General features: G+C 46.5%; 1 long non-coding RNA gene across 4 annotated transcripts; it reads right to left on the minus strand.

The window, feature by feature from the left end:
* Window positions 1-6,839: 6,839 nt before the first annotated feature.
* LOC102150724 (uncharacterized) lies at window positions 6,840-13,554 on the minus strand. 4 transcript variants are annotated; one of them, XR_011429871.1, is made up of 5 exons: window positions 13,307-13,552; window positions 12,699-13,100; window positions 8,088-8,310; window positions 7,444-7,496; window positions 6,840-7,306 (listed from the first exon to the last, which is right to left on the minus strand). It is a non-coding gene; the product is annotated as an uncharacterized lncRNA (long non-coding RNA). The 4 variants fall into 4 exon arrangements; XR_011429872.1 differs by lacking the exon at window positions 13,307-13,552 and adding an exon at window positions 9,329-9,433; XR_011429873.1 differs by lacking the exon at window positions 12,699-13,100 and having other exon boundaries at window positions 13,446-13,554.
* Window positions 13,555-15,825: the final 2,271 nt, after the last annotated feature.

Consider the following 15,825-nt stretch of genomic DNA (forward strand, 5'->3'; position numbering starts at 1 on the left):
ACTTTTCCCCAAGCAAGTGGATCGGAAGGATAGGAATACAAAGGAGTGGAGGGAGGTCTTGCTAGTAGTTTAAGCCGATTACCTGTGGGGCTCAGAGGGCGGGGAAGAAAGTCAAGTCTCAAGGGAGTGAGACGTGGGGTAGAAGGGAAGATGCCCTGCCCTCAAGGGAAGGACTTCAAACTCTGATTGCTCACCCCCGAGAGGGGCTCTTGAGAAACCAGGTACCTGCTCTAACACTTCTAAGCTAACGCCTAAAAATCTTTGCTTCAAGTTTAGGTAGCAGCAAAGGGTGTAATTTTCAGGATATTGTAAATATTGACATTGTAAAATAAAACAGTTGTATTTCTGATTTCAATGTGTCGCATTTAAATGACACACTGCCTTGATAGCCACCAGCTGTTCTTTCGCAAAGGGATATTTTTCAACAGTCCTTTTCATATTTTCGTCCCACTCTCCCTAAAGAATTTTGCCCCATTTTAGATTCTTGTGCTTGAAAGTTTTTTATTGTTGACCCTATCATATTTCCCCATAACAAAAATATTTATATAAATTGAAATAAGATTTTAGAATATTTCTTATGAACATTAAGCTGGGAACATGAACCTTTTTTCCAGGATTGAATTTCGTTACATTTAATGCCTCATTGATTAAAACCACACACACGCCCACGCCTTTCTTTGGTAAAAGTGGGAGAGGAACAGTTGTGAAAGGGGATGTGGAAAGAACTAGTGTGACACAGGCTCATTCACTCTCAGGGAGACCAGTTTTAGAAACAAGGACTGTGGTGGGGTGAATGACCAGTCATTCTCTATTGCCCCTTAATAAAACTATGCGCCCATAGCCTCCCGTGGCCTCATGGCCTTGGGCTTGGTTTAGGGACTTGCTTTAGTGGACATAATGTGATCAGAGCCTTGCAATATGCTTGCACAATTTGATTTGGCCTCTAGAGCTCCTGCCATTGCCGTGAGAAGGAAGACCTTACCCTGGGTAACTGCTGCCCTCCAACTGGGCCCCAATGAGATATGCAGTTGAGCTGGCCCAGCCAGTGCCTGCTACATGATTGCAGGGCCCACTGCAAAATGAGTATTTGGGGATCAGGAGTCAATCTCCCTTTCCCACAGGTCGTCACCCCAACACATGGTACGTAGGCAACCCCCAAAGCATAGCAACCTCCTGGGAGGTTAACTTCCTGGGAGTTAACAGGAAGTCCCTGCTCAGCACCCACCAAATGTGCCATGGCACTGTCAGTCTGGGGCAGGGATACCCACCACCTTGCTCTTCCCTGAGACACTGCAGGGTGCCGTGCAGCTGACCCTAACCCTCCCCGTGCCTGTGCCCAGGCCCCCAAGAGGGGCAGAGGGCAGCAGTGGTCACAGGCAGTGATGGAGGAGGAGCCATCTATCCTGGAGGTTGGGGAGGTGGTGGAAGGCAGCCCCGTGTGTGAACAGTGGCACTCAGCCCTTGGCGCATGCTCCATTGCACCGACACAAATGTTTGCAGGGTCCTTCTGAGTGCAGGGCTCTGGTCAACTGCACTGGTCTCACAACAGGAAGCCAGCCCTGGCCCAGCAAACTACAGACCTACAGCTTAGAAAGGGACACTCCACCAGCCTCACAGTTGCCATGAGAACACATGATTGTTGTTTTAATCCACTACATTTTGGGATGGTTTGTTCTGCAGCATTATTGCTGCAATAGATGAATGAGACAAGTTATGTTCCCATGTAAGTTTAGCATCCAACATACGGTTTCTCTCAAACCACCCATACCCATTTACTCCTTGGAAAGTCCCTGCACACCCCCAAGGATACATGTAGTCTGATTTGAGGACTGCTGGCAGAAGATCAAAGGTTAGGTGGAGTGGGAGGGAGCATGTGAGATGGCTAAAAGGGGAGAGGGTTGTGATCTGCAAGTGGCATCCTGGTGACGTCAGCGGTAGAGCAGGTCTGGGGATGGCGGTGTGAGAGGATGGAGGGTGTGACCTGGATAGTTGACATGTGCAGGCATTGCAGACTTAGTGGCACCCTATGTCCAAGTGGACTCGATGTCACCCATTAGGGGCAGTGTCACCTAGAGGTGATGCACGTGGGTTTATGCTCAGACAGGGCACCTGCACTGGAGTCCCACCGAGCCCCTCACTCCCACCTGCATGACGGTGGGCATGCTGCTCATCCTCTGAGAGCTTTCACGTCCTTACCTGTACACGGGGGATGTAACAATACCTACCCTGTAGTGTGATTCCATGCAAGGTAGTGGAGTTAGCCACCTGCATTAGTTTCCTGTGGCTATTGTAACAAATGATTACACCTTGGGTGGCTGGAAACAGCAGACATTCATTCTGTCCCCACCTGGTAGTCAGAATCCAAAGCGACAGTGGCGGCAGGGCTGCACTCCCTCCGGGTGCTCCCGGGACCTTCCAGTCCTGGCCTCTCCCAGCCTCTGGGAGCTGCCAGCGTTCCTTGGCTTGTGGCCACATCACTCCAGAATCTGCCTCGGTGGCCACACGGCCTCTTCCTCCTCTGTCTGTCTCTCCTCCGCATGTCTCTTACAAGGACACTTGTCATTAGACGTTGGGGCCCACCAGGATGGTTTTCTCTTCTCAAGATCCTTAACTTAATTACACCTGCAAAGAGTCTTTTTCCAAATGACTTCACATTCATAGGTTCCAGGGATTAGGGCACAGACAGATCTTTTTGGGGCGACTTTTCAGCCCACGGCAGCACCTAAGTCTGCAATGAATGTCCTGGAAGCACCAGCTGGCAAGAAGGCAGAGGGTGGCAGAGGCAGATGCCATGGGCCTGAAGAGGAAGGGTTCATAGTGTAGGGCAGGAAGACATTTCCTCTACCCAAAGTGGGTTCGTCTGGCCAGAGAATGAACTAAATTCACATGAGACAGAATAGCAGGAGAAAATTAAACAAAGCTTTATAACATGTATACATGGGAGAGGTCAGGCAAGCTGAGCAACTCGCCAAAATGGCTGAAGCTCCCACCTTAAATCATCTCAGCTAACGACAAAGGAGGATGTTGGTGGGGGGGAGTCAGTTACAGGAGGTTACCAGAAACAGGAATAAGATTATTATGCAGATTTAAGTCCTTGCCTTTGGCATTGATTAAGAGTTTCTAGAGAGAAGGTCATCCCCTTTCTTCTTCCTGGTACAGAGAGGGAGGCACCTTTACAGATAGAGATTTACCTTACAATGTAAATGTCTCCTAACAAAGGGCAAGCAAGTTCCACCCGTCAGAGCCTCCTTCCCTGTCCAGTTTATCAAAAGCAATCAGCCCAATAATCCTCATGCCAAAGAGACATATCTTGGCGTGGCCAAGACCAGTCCCCCAGAATAGTGACTGATGACTAACGCTGAGGAGGTGGGAGAAGCTGATCGCACCAAGGTAGAGCCACACAGGGTGTAGACAGTCTACACCTCTAGGCAGAGGGCTTCAAGGGAAGCATCACTCATGAGAAAATCTGGCTTCAGCAGGGTCAGAAAGAGGGGGACAGTGGCCTGAAGCAACTGAAAATATAGCAGATTCCGACGGGGACAGTGTATGCCATGTTCAGAACATGGACTAGAGCAGGGAGCGGGAAAGGTTTCAGGCAAATACAGTGAGAAATTGTCAGAGAATGTGTGTCAAGGCTCAGAGGCTGGAAGGATGCCGAGGCTGAAGCCTTGAATCCACAGCCAGCATCCCCACCATCCTCTGCCGGAGCCCCCTCCGGCCTTCTCCTCCCCTCCCCGCTCCCGATGGCTCACCCAGAGCTCCCCAAACCAAATCTGTTCTTCCAAAGCTTCACGTGCCCTCGAGTCCCCAGAAGCAGTGGGATTGGCCTGTTTTGGTGTCTAGGGAGTGGTTGACCCTTTACTGATTTTATTTTTTTCATCTGGAATGTCGCTATTCAATCCTTACAGATCAGTGTGGTTTTCCTTTCATAGTTGATACCACAACTGTATCGATGTAGTTAAATATATCTACTCAGCTCTTCGTCTCAGAGGAAGCATTTTGCTAATGGAAGGATTAAATCAACCCTGAAGGGAATGATTAAGGTTTACAGATAACTGCTATCAATTGGGATAAGTTGTCACATGTTATTTGCATATATAAAGGCCACCCTAGGAATACTCTGGCTTCTCCCTCTCAGAATTAATATTTGGAAAGAAGAGAATAGTTAAACTATTCCAGGAAGGGAAATCTATGAAGCCCCAGGGTCAGGAGTTGGTTTTGTTGTAAGTTCTGAAGAGAAATTATGAAGCATAGCATGAGATAGGTCAAGAGGCGTGGAGACGACATTCGCGGCAAGGAAGACATGTATAAAATTATTTGTTAACCCTTCTTTTGAGGGGGATGCCATTGAATTTTTGAGGATCTGATGAAAACTTTGGATTCTTTCCCCAGACAGACTCACAGAAGCACACATGCAAAACTCCACCTGCATCCTTGCAGGGTCCTCAGACTTCCTGAAGCCCATCCATGGGCTCCTAGTAGGGGGATCCAAGGAGGCCAGATAAGGCCCGTGGAGGCATGACAGGCGCAGAGGACACCAGCAACACCTAGTCCATTGGAACGACGCTTGAGATGGGAGAAGAGAAGAAGAGGTTGGAAAGCTCTGTAGAGAGGCTGGGATGGCAGGGGTTAGGGAACATCACTGTACCCTGCAGTGGCATGCAGACTGGGGAGGATTCACACTGACGACCAGGGATCCCAGGTCTCAGACAAGTCACCTTTATGGGCTTTATGGCCTCATCTGTAAAACGGGGCTGTTCTCAGGGTCAGCGTGGGAGCAAAGCGAAATGACGTTAAGTGAGGGTGCTTTGTAAACCTTTCAGGTTACCAAGTATCGAATCAAATCAAAAAGAGGTTTAGGGAGACTGACCAGGTTGTGACTTGATGCTATATTCACACACAATTGTGTGTTTTCACACCACACAATTCACACACACTTCAACTGTGGAGCAGGGAACGTTTCATGAGGCTGGAGCCAGGGCAAGACAATGAGGAAAATGCATGGACGTATTACAAAGTGAACCGGGTGGAATGAATTTACCACTTTTTAAATAAGGGGCAATACCCCTGAGAGATTATTGACCTTTGAGTGTGAGTGGAAAGGTCTTGAGTGAGATCAGGAAGAAGATGAGAAATGTTAATCCTGAAAGCCCCTGAATTTTTCCAGAGCTCTTTCTTCCAAAACCAGATGGTACATGAATTAGATTCTCTGCAGATTATAGAATATTAAATTTTATAACCTAACCAAATTGATGTCTTATGCCTGGAACCAGTGCACTACGGAATCTATTGGGAACAGCTTAGATTATCTTAACTATTGATTCATGAAAAAGGTTTTGGCAAATGGTCTCAGACAAGGAATAAAGCCAGAAACAGCATTTGTCATACCAGATGGGTTGACTCACCCTTTGGACTGAAAAATTCACCTGCCTTTTTGTGAAAACTGTCTAGTGGTCTAATAAATGGAGTGCGGACATTTGTTATATCGTATATCAATGGACGAGTCTTGATTATCCAATGTATGTGAACTTCTGGGACACTTCCGTTCGGTGCTAAATGTTATCTATAAAGCTGGTCTTTTAGAGAAGCTTAATAAAAACTCATTTGGACATCCTAAGTTCAGCTATTTGGAGGAAGAGATGGGAAATTGGCCCATAGCCACTTTGGGAGAAAGAAGACATTGTTAGGGGTTGAAAATCTATTACATGCAAGAGAAAAGTGAGGTCATCTACTCTGCAGGACAGACTGTCCCTTGTCTGGGGGCTATAGCAGGCAGGAGCTCATGTCTTAACACCAAAAGATAATTCCCTAAAAAGTTATTTGGATTCAAAGTTGCAAAGACTGCTCTTCCCCCAACTTTCCCCTGTCTGTCTTATGCCTATCAGGTAAGGTTCAGCCAAAATGTCACCTCCTTACCTGAGTATCTTCCCTACACCCCAGTCCTGCCTCCAGAACATTCTGTCATAGTGCTCTCTTACTTCCTCCCTCATTTCCATACTGAGTTACCTATTTAGGGTCTCACTCCCACGAAGGATCCTGTCTGTCTTGCTCACTGCTCTATTCTCAGCCCGTAGCACACATCTGACCCACATTTGTTGAATGGATGAATTTGTGGAGCTTTTAAAACATTGAAACAAATCCTAATTTGCTCATCAGTTCTTAGAGTCCCAGATCTTTGATATTCTTTATTCTGATAGGTCTTTTGGATTCTACACCTACAAGATATCTTCTTGTTCTGCTGCTGCAGTCCTAACTCAGAATTTCCTCACATTTGGACCACTGCAATGACCTCAGAAATGTTCTGCCTGCCTTCGATCTCCATCCACTCCAGGTCATCTGTAACCTCCTGCTGGATCAATTCTCTATTTCCTGCTTAAAACACAAGTCATCAGTCCAACCTTCAAGTTCCCTGTTTTCTGTCCCTGTTTCCCACCTTCTTCTGTATGTCCCAGCTGATGGAGTCAAGTCAAAGGACCCCCCCTCCTCTCCATACACAGCCCGCAGTTTCCTGCCTCCAAGCCTCTACTCAAGTGGTTCTCTTTACTTGCCCAAATATTAGCCTACTTTTAAGACATATTTCAAATAGTCTCTCCTCCAAGGAGCTTTCCTTGACTTCACTAAACTGAAAGTAACCCCTGCTTCTTTCAACTTTTCTAACAGTTTATCTGCTCCTCTCTTAAGGTATGAAACACTTTATATAAACGGCTGGTGTCCTCCAGACCGTGAACTGGTTGAGGGTAGGCACTAAACCTTATCCATCCTCGCTTGCTTTCGAGCACTTCACGCAGAGCCTTGCATATAGGAGATGGTCCCAAATTGAATGACAGACCGCGTCTGCGTCCTTGTTTGGCTCAGTTTTATTTTAAGGCCAGGAAAATGCAACACATCCCGGAATATATTAGTCATGATCATCGCCAAGGGAAGGAAATCTGTCTCCTATTTGAAGAACTGCCGGGCAATGGATTGTGGTTTGGATAGTAAAAACAATCACACAGAACTGTACAATTTGCAGTGGGCTCCACTCCATCAGATCTCACAGGATGGTGAGGGAAGTCAGCATATCATGGGTATCTCCAGTTCACAGTTAAGGAACCCGAGGCTCAGAGCGGAGAAGCTGCATGAAGTGCGACAGCTGGTGTGTGGTGGGACTGCTACTCAGGTCTCTGATTCCAGGTGGCACGTTCTCTCCCTCCTATACTGATGTCCTCCAGCCCTTGTCAGGAGGTGGGTGGAGACCGTGATAAATTCTTACTGCATTTTGGAGAGCTGGCCCCAGAAATTCCAGTATTTCCAATAAGCATTCATCCTGGGTGAGAAAGATTGAAAATAAATGAACTAAGTTATCAATTCAAGAAGTTGGAATAAAGAACAATTTAAAAAGTAGTGGAGTTTGATTAGACAGTGATTGAAATATTTTATGAATTAAATGGAAAGGACCCTTACCTGTGAACTATGAGCTCAAGTGTAGTGTCTTCCTGCCTGATTCCTCGTGTTTCCTAGAATATAAAAGGCAGCAAGAAGTAAGAGAAAGATTCAGGCCTGGGAGGCGCAAACCCCAGCCCTACTACTGTCTGGATTTGAGAAGATTACTGTCTGAGGCTATGAAACAGTCATTGTAATCATGTCCCAGATGCTATGAATTCATTAACCCATTCAATTCTCCCCCAGACTCTAAGAGGTAAGCATTAATATTATTTTGTACTAGCTTTTACTCTTTCTTCATTCTACAGACAGGGAAATGGGTTCAAAGGGGTTAAAAGCCAGGAGCAAGAGGTTGGCAAGAAGGTGAACCCAAGTCCATCACTCACCATCCAGTGTACCAGCTTCCACCTACACACAGTGAACGGGAAAGCCCATCCCAGCAGCATTCACGTGACAGTCAGATGGGAAAATGAGTTTGAAGTGTCAAGATAATATTATGATCCCATCTTGTTTCTTTTAATAAATATTTGTGAATAAATAAGCACATCTAGGAATCTGTATTTCTTTAAATCATGTTTGAATTATTAACCCTCTGTTGAATGATAATGATTAGTCAATCAAGTTCATGTTTATACTCCGCTTTTCTAGTAAACGACATTCCTTACCGTCAGAACAGGGGCAGAGCCGAGCACCGTCCCCCGCCAGGCAGCAGATCCCACTGCTGTAAGCGGCCGAGACACAGGGAGGAGCCTCTGAAGCCTTGCAAAAACAACCCATAAATGATGGCATACGTCATAAGCACAGTAATGAAAACGGCCTTAAAACTGGTGTCTGCTTCACTTTTAATGTTTAATGGGGAGTTGCAGAAGTTAATCAAAGCAGGAAAACCTGGGAAGAAAAGATTGCACAAGGATTATTGACAGGTCTGGGAAGCCTCAAAACTATATTTAACATGTTTTCATCAGGCTTTCTTACCCTCCCCAATGACCACTTCAGCCTCAGTGCCCTAGATGGATGCTAGTAGCAGGAGACTAGAGAACATTCCGGAGGGGAAAGGACTTCGAGGGTCTGGAAGAGGGCAGAGCCTCAAGATGGACAACACTGAGACTCAGCCCTGATTTGGAATCTTTGCTGTGTCTCTTACTAGCTGTGTGACCTTCAGCCAATGACTTTATGCTCTTTGGACTCTGGCAGAGATTGCTAGCTCTCCCTCAGATAGCTTCCTTTCTCCTAGGCACGGGAAGCTAGCAGCGGTCCCGGGACTGATTCTAGCCAATGGGATGTACATGGAAGGCACATATGCCACATCCAGGCCTGGCCAGTTGTAACCTCCACAGGCTTCTCCCTACCTGCTGGAGGGGAAGAGAAGGCTCTGAGCACCTCCTCTAGGTGGAAGGGACTTGGGTCCCCAAATGCCATGTGAAAGGCCACCACACCAGAAGTGGTCTGTAGACATGACTGTTCTGTGACTAGGGAAAAAACTTACTGTGTTGAGCCATTGATAATTTTGGGTGTTACTGCATCTAGTGTTACCTTTGCTAATATAGATTCATTTTCCTTGTTGATGCCATGGGGTAATAATGGTCCTTATCTCAGTTGCTATAAGGATCAAAAGAAATAACGTATAGGAAATCACTGTAGAAACTCTAAAAGTCCTGATCGTCAATCTTAGTAATCAGCCTAGTCACAGAGCTACTGGCGCCTGACTACATCCATAGTTTCTCTGTCCATGGGCGACACTGGGTCAGACTCCCCCAGCAGAAGGAGTCCTGGAACCACAAGCCACCACCTCAAGCCCTGTCATGGACACTGCTCATGTCCAAGCTGGTGTCACCCCTCCCACTTTTGCTTCTCCCCACAGATGCAGTAGGACAGGCTGTGAGATCGATGAGGTCTTCCCACTCACCTCCTCTGTGCGTCCAGGCCTTTGTTAAAACTCTTCCATCTTGCCACCTAGAATTTCTCCCCAAAATGTTTATTTTTTTCTGATAACAAAAGTATTCCATACTTACTGTGGAAAATTTGAAAAGAGAATTTTAGAATGAAAATATCCACCCACTAATGATCATTATTAATATCATGGAATATTTCTCCCCATATTTCTTAAGGTAAGTATATTTTTGCAACAGTTGAGAACATAATTCCCATATGACTTTGTATCTTGTGTTGTGTTTTTTGCTTGCCATTACCATGTTTCCCCATGTCACTAAAAATTATGTATAGACATTACTTTCAGTAATTCCATAATATCCCATTTAAGGATGCACCATAATTTTCCTAACCAATTCCCTATTGTTGGATAGTTAGGCTGTTTCTAGTTTTCAGTGTTATAAAAAACTGCTGCAATGGTCCTATCTGTGAACTTTGGATTGCTTCCTTTACAGTCTGAATTCTTCAAGGCCATTCAGGTTTGGAGCTGGGTAGCGGGGAGAAAACCATTGGATTAGACACAGCTGATTTCTGGGCTGTAGTAGCGTTGGAGGGTCAGCTGTGACATCTGGCACAGAAGAGGCCCTGGGGAGCACAGCTGAGAGTCTTGGAGGAGATTCTTTATTCCAGCTGTAAGGAGCCGTGCTCGCTGCCTGAGCCTGAGGGACAGTGGAGGGTCCTGCCTCCAGTTCTCTTTGAGGGTCAGGCCAGCCCTTTTTCTGGAGAGAGTCTGGGCTCATGTCTTAGGAGCTGATGGCTGCACTCCCAGGCCATACCTCTTGAAGTGTTATTCTTCTGCTATTTGTTTTTGACCCACATCTGAGCTTTTTCTTTAATTGAGCTATAAGTAGCATACCATAAAATTCACTCTTTTACAGTTTTAATATAATCACGAAGTTGTGCAACCATCACCACTATCTAATTCCAGAGCATTTTCATCACCCCAAAAAGAAACCCACACCCATTAGCAGTCACTCTCCCATTGTCTCCTCCCCCTGGGCCCTGCAACAACTAATTTACGTTCCTGACTCTATGGATTTGCTTATTCCAGACTTCATACGAGTGGAATCTATGATAAGTGGCTTTTTGTGTCTGGATTCCTTCAGTTAGCACAATGTTTTCAAGGTTCATCTATGTTGTACTTCTTTTTTTTATAGCTAAATACTGTCCATTGTACGGATATACCACATTTGTTTATCCATTCATCAGTTGATGGATGTTTGGGTTGTTTCTACCTTTTGGCTATTGTGAATAATGCTGCTGTGTGAACATTTATTGTGTGCATATATATTTCCAATTCTCTTGAATATATTCCTAGGAGTGGAATTGTTGTTTAACTCCGTGTTTAACTTATTGAAGAATTGCCCAGCTGTGTCCCAAAGGGGAAACTCATTTTGCATTCCCACTAGCAATGTATAAAGGTTCCAATATCTCCACATCCTTGCCATCACTTGTTATTTGTCCGTCTTTTGGCATATAGTCATTCTAGTAGGTGTGAAGTGGTTTTGCTTTGCATTTTCCTAATGATTACTGATGTTGACTATCTCTTCATGTGCTTATTGACCATTTGTATATCTTCTTTGGAGAAATGCATATTCAAATCCTTTGCCCATTTTTAAATTCAGATATTTGTCTTTTTATTGCTGAGTTTTAAGAGTTCTTTATATATTCTGGATACAAGACCTTTACCATACATAAGATATGCAACTATTTTTCCCCATTCTGTGGGTTGTCTTCTCACTTTCTTGGGGGTGTCCTTTGAAACAAAAGTTTTTAATTTTGATAAAGTTTGATTTATCTACTTTTCCTTTTGTTATTTGTGCTTTTGGTGTCATTTCTAATCCAAGGTCACAAAGATTTAGTCCTGTTTTCTTCTAAGAGTTTAATAGTTTTAGCATTTTCACTTATGTCTGATTCATTTTGAGTTAATTTTGTATATGGTGTGAGATATAGATCTAACTTCATTCTTTTGCATGTGGATATCCAGTTATCCCAACACCGTTTGTTGGAAAGATTATTCTTTCCCCATGGGATTGTTTTGGCACCCTTGTCAAAAATCAATTACGTATAAATATACGAGTTTATTTCTGGACTCTCAGTATATGTCTATTCTTATGCGAGTACGATTACTGTAGATTTGTCATAAGTTTTGTAATTGGGAAGTCTGTGTCTTCCAACTTTGATCTTTTCTAAGATTGTTTTGGCTATTCTGGGTCCCTTGCATTTCCATAGGAATTTAGAATCTGTTTGTCAATTTATGCAACAAAGGCAAATGAGATTTTGATAGAGATTGTGTTGAATCTGTAGACCAATTTGGGGAGTATTGCCGTCTTAACAGAGTGCTATTCTTAAAAACAAAACAAACCACAAACCTCAACAGTTACCCAACTCGCATAACAAACAATTATTGTTTCTCTGTAACACGGAAGCTTGTATTTTCTCCAGCTACTTTTTAAAATGGGATGCTTTGCCTTTAAAGGCATTGTCTTCTTTTACCAGACAAGCTTGACTTTCTATATTTCCTTATTAAATCATACGGATTCTATTTTAGTAAAGTTATCAGGGCTAAATACCATATGAATTTCACTAAAAGATGGAAAAGCCAAGGCAAAAACCAAACATTCAAACCATTGCCCAACTTGCCACAAAAGAACAGGTGGGTCTGGGATGAAAATGAAAGGCTCTTGGTCCTCACATATGTGCTCTCCCAGAGTATTAGCAAGAGCCGATTTCGAATACCAACTGCTCTCCACTCCTCTGCCTTTGTGTGAAATTTAATTTCTCTCAACCTGTTTCCTTTTCTTTATAATCACGGTGTGATCCAGGTGCCCAGGTGACCTCATGGGCCTGTGTCTGTAATATAACTCACACTTACTTTTAATGACAAATTATAGTGCCTGAGCTCCCCCAGGTCTGGCTGCCAGAAACTGACCCCCTTCACAGTGTCCCCTACTTGTTTCTGTGCCTCCCTAGAACCCCCTCACAGGCCCAGAGCCAGTCTGTCATCCTCTCCATCACAGGAGCGCCCTGCTGCCTCTTCCGCATCTGTCCCCACCCCCTCACTTCCGCTAGGCCTCCAGGAGAGCCCTTCGCTGGGTTCCCACAACCACGCGACACTGCTGTTTTGGGGATTCTTTTAAACCTTCCCATCCTGTGAGCACCAGACCAGTGCCGTTTCTGTGTAGACAAAGAGAATGGTCTTCTCTACCCTAAATGCAGCAGGCAGCCCTGCCCAGTTCGAGGCCTTCTGAGTTATTTTTGAAAAATGGAATAAGCCTCGGACCCTTAACCACACTCGAATCGGATTGAAGCACTTGGAGGGAGAAAAGGCAGCATCCTATTGATACCTTCCCCGCCGTTCCTCATGATCTCCGCCTCGCCCCAACCTCTTCCTCCCTCCCAGGTCGCCAAACGGAGGCTTGAATTTATGCAGGAAAAGGGGCGGGGGCGGGGGCGCCGGCTCCAGCCAGCAGCCGGCTGGCTCCAGGGGCAAACGTGAGTTTCTGTTGGTTGAAAGTGGTACTACAGACTACCCCCAAGCGGCGTTATGAGGATTAACTGAAGTAATGCAAATAAAAATAATTAAAATAATGCAAAATAAGGGGCCGGCCCCGTGGCTGAGTGGTTAAGTTCGCGTGCTGCGCTGCAGGCGGCCCAGTGTTTCGTTGGTTCCAGTCTTCAGCGCGGACGTGGCACCGCTCATGGAGTCACGGCTCAGGCCGCGTCCCACATGCCACAACTAGAAGGACCTACAATGAAGAATATACAACTATGTACCGGGGGGCTTTGGGGAGAAAAAGGAAAAAAATAAAATCTTTAAAAAAAATGCAAAATAAAAATAAGATAACGCCAAAAAAAAAAGTCCCTGGCACAAAGAAGACTTCCCTTTAAAATATCAAAGGTGACAACGAGATCCCTTTTCTGCTCAAAGAAACATTTTCCAAATACTTCTCACTTCCCCAGGGGAAGTTCCGCCCGCGCCGTGATTCCGGGAAAGACTCCAGGGTAACCCCCTCCTTCCTATGGACTTGTCTGGCTCCATCAAGTCCAGGACGCAGATCAGACTGGGAGTCAGAATTCCTTCCTCTGCTCACCTGCCAGGCACTTGGGGATGAGGGATGCCTGTCTATGGGTTTCGCCAGCTGGTGCCACAACACAGAGGGCACCGCGTCTCCTTGCTGCTTTCTGCCCAGGACAGGATGGGGCAAAGTGTTCCAGCCCACCCCCCCCCCCCCCCCTTCAGCCCACAAGGCCGGGGCATTTCGGTACAGTCACTCCCCTTGGCTTCGACCAAAAATAGAAGCTTGTTTCATCGCCCCTGTGCAAGGCCTTTCCCCTGACTCCTCCTCCCCAGAAATCCCCCGGGCTATCCCGGAGCCCACCCCCTCCCCCGCCCCCAGGTCCTGCCCCTCCCGCTCTGCAGCGGGCTTCCTGCGCGCCGCCCGCCGGTGAGCCCCTGCATTCTTTCCTTTCCCTTCTGTTTCGGCACAGGTGCCGGTCCAGGCATCCTGACAAAGCTGCCCCTTTTCCAACCTGGCCAGACTCGGCCCTGCATAACTGCGCTCTGCTGGCCACCTGCTCGCCGGTGCAGTCCCGACCCCGCGGCAGGTGGCCCGCGCGAAAGCTGCGGGCGGAACCGGGCCTCTGAGACGCGGGGCCCCGTAAGTGGGTTAGGCAGGTGGCTAGGCTGCACTCCGGGCGGAAGTGAGTCAGGAGCCTGGCGACGTGAAGTCTCGGTTCTCCTTTTGGTTTCATTTCCACAAGCAGTTATTGAATGTCTAGCCCGTTCGTCGACGTTGATAGATGATTCTAGATGTCGGATTACAGAAGTAGAAGAAAGGCTGTGTGAACCTTGAGGACCGCAAGACGCGGCGGGAACTCAGTTCACAGTCCACGGGGGTCGAACCCAGGAAGCAATATCTACACCGCCTTGTGACGGTGTATATAATAGTGTGTACGCGTGCAGGGACCGAAGTCAAAGGGAGTAATTCTTTCTGGAGAGTCTTCAGGGAGGAGGAGGCAAGGTCTGGGCCGAATGCTGAACAATGAATACAAATTTTCGAGGGTGGATAAGAGCGCAGAACATCCTGTTAGAGGAAACAGGGTCTTTAAACTTTCAGAGGGTGAGCTAGAGGGGAATGTGCACCAGGAAGGAGCCCGAGGGGGGCTGGGTGCCCCCCATAATCTCCTGTAGCTCGTTTCAGAGGCACCTTAAATAAGCAATGTAAGCAAAAACTGTGAGCTTGCTCTGTGGACTCCAAGACAAGCGTGTACCCTCCCCTTTCAATCCTCTATATTAACTAGAGCTGCTTCTGGGATTGTGGGGCTTTGGGGACAAAGGTATTAACAAGTAGTTCCAGACAACTGGGACAGAAAGAATAATAGATAAGACCACGACCAGCATTGGATGCCATGCTAAAGGGCTTAACTTTATCCTGTAGGCGGGAGCTTGCAAGCTGGTGGCCACGAGATGATTTTTTTTTCCTAATCCTAGGGACTTGTTCTGTTTAACTCATAAAGTTTTAAAAGTCAGTACATTTTTAGCACCTCTTGGAAGAATCGGAAGATGTGACGTGGATGGACTCAGGATCCTGCAATGAGCTGGCGCTGGGTTATGGCCAGCCACCTCCTCTAAACCAGGCCTGGGCGTTCCCTTTGCCTCAGTCCCCACCATTCCCTTATGCTTCCAGAGCACCTTCCTGGGCTCTGCCGGTATTTCCATGCACCCTCTGGAGGCAACTGGGAGCCACTTTAGGTGAGAGAGTCAAGTGGTAGGATTGGGATTGATAAATTTCGTAGGCGAGTGGAATGGAGAGGAAGGCACTGGAAGCGAGGAGACCTGTCAATCAGCCTCAGAAAGGAGGGGACAGATTCAAGTAACATCGGAAACACACCCCCCATGCTCACACGTGCAGGTGCTCACACGCACACTTTAAAGTTGGCAAAACAGCTCCCTCTTTCTCAATACTTTGAGTTCTTAGATTTCTTAGGGTTTCTTTACCCCTTCTAGATTTTTTTAACGTTCAATTTAAAGATGATTTCTTTGGGGAGGGGGGAGTGCAAATGTCGTTTCTCCTAGGGCTCACTTCTCCCTTCTGTCCCCCACTTACCCCTCATAGATGGGGCTGGGCTGTGGCCTAAGGAGAAAATCCCTATCCATTGATTTTTCTGACCTTTGAGGGCCCCTTGCAGGTTTAAGCCTCGTACTTGTCAAGTTTCTAGTATTTTTCCCGTGCCAGCAAACACCTATTAATTAACTGGGAGGGAGAAAAATAGAGAATTGTAGGGGGAAGTGTGATGAGGGAATAAGAGACCAGGTACCTTGCTGACCCCAGAGCTGCGTGTAATCCATCACGCATCACTTTCCGGATTGTCATAACAGCTTGTGGAGGAGAGCAAGGGGAGAAGCCCCGAATTCCGTCCCCACCTGCAGCATCTGCTCCCCTCCGTTGTTGGGTGACCCACTGGGGTGGC

Source organism: Equus caballus, chromosome 20, assembly GCF_041296265.1.
Source record: "Equus caballus isolate H_3958 breed thoroughbred chromosome 20, TB-T2T, whole genome shotgun sequence".
In the NCBI taxonomy this organism is placed as follows: Eukaryota; Metazoa; Chordata; class Mammalia; order Perissodactyla; family Equidae; genus Equus; species Equus caballus.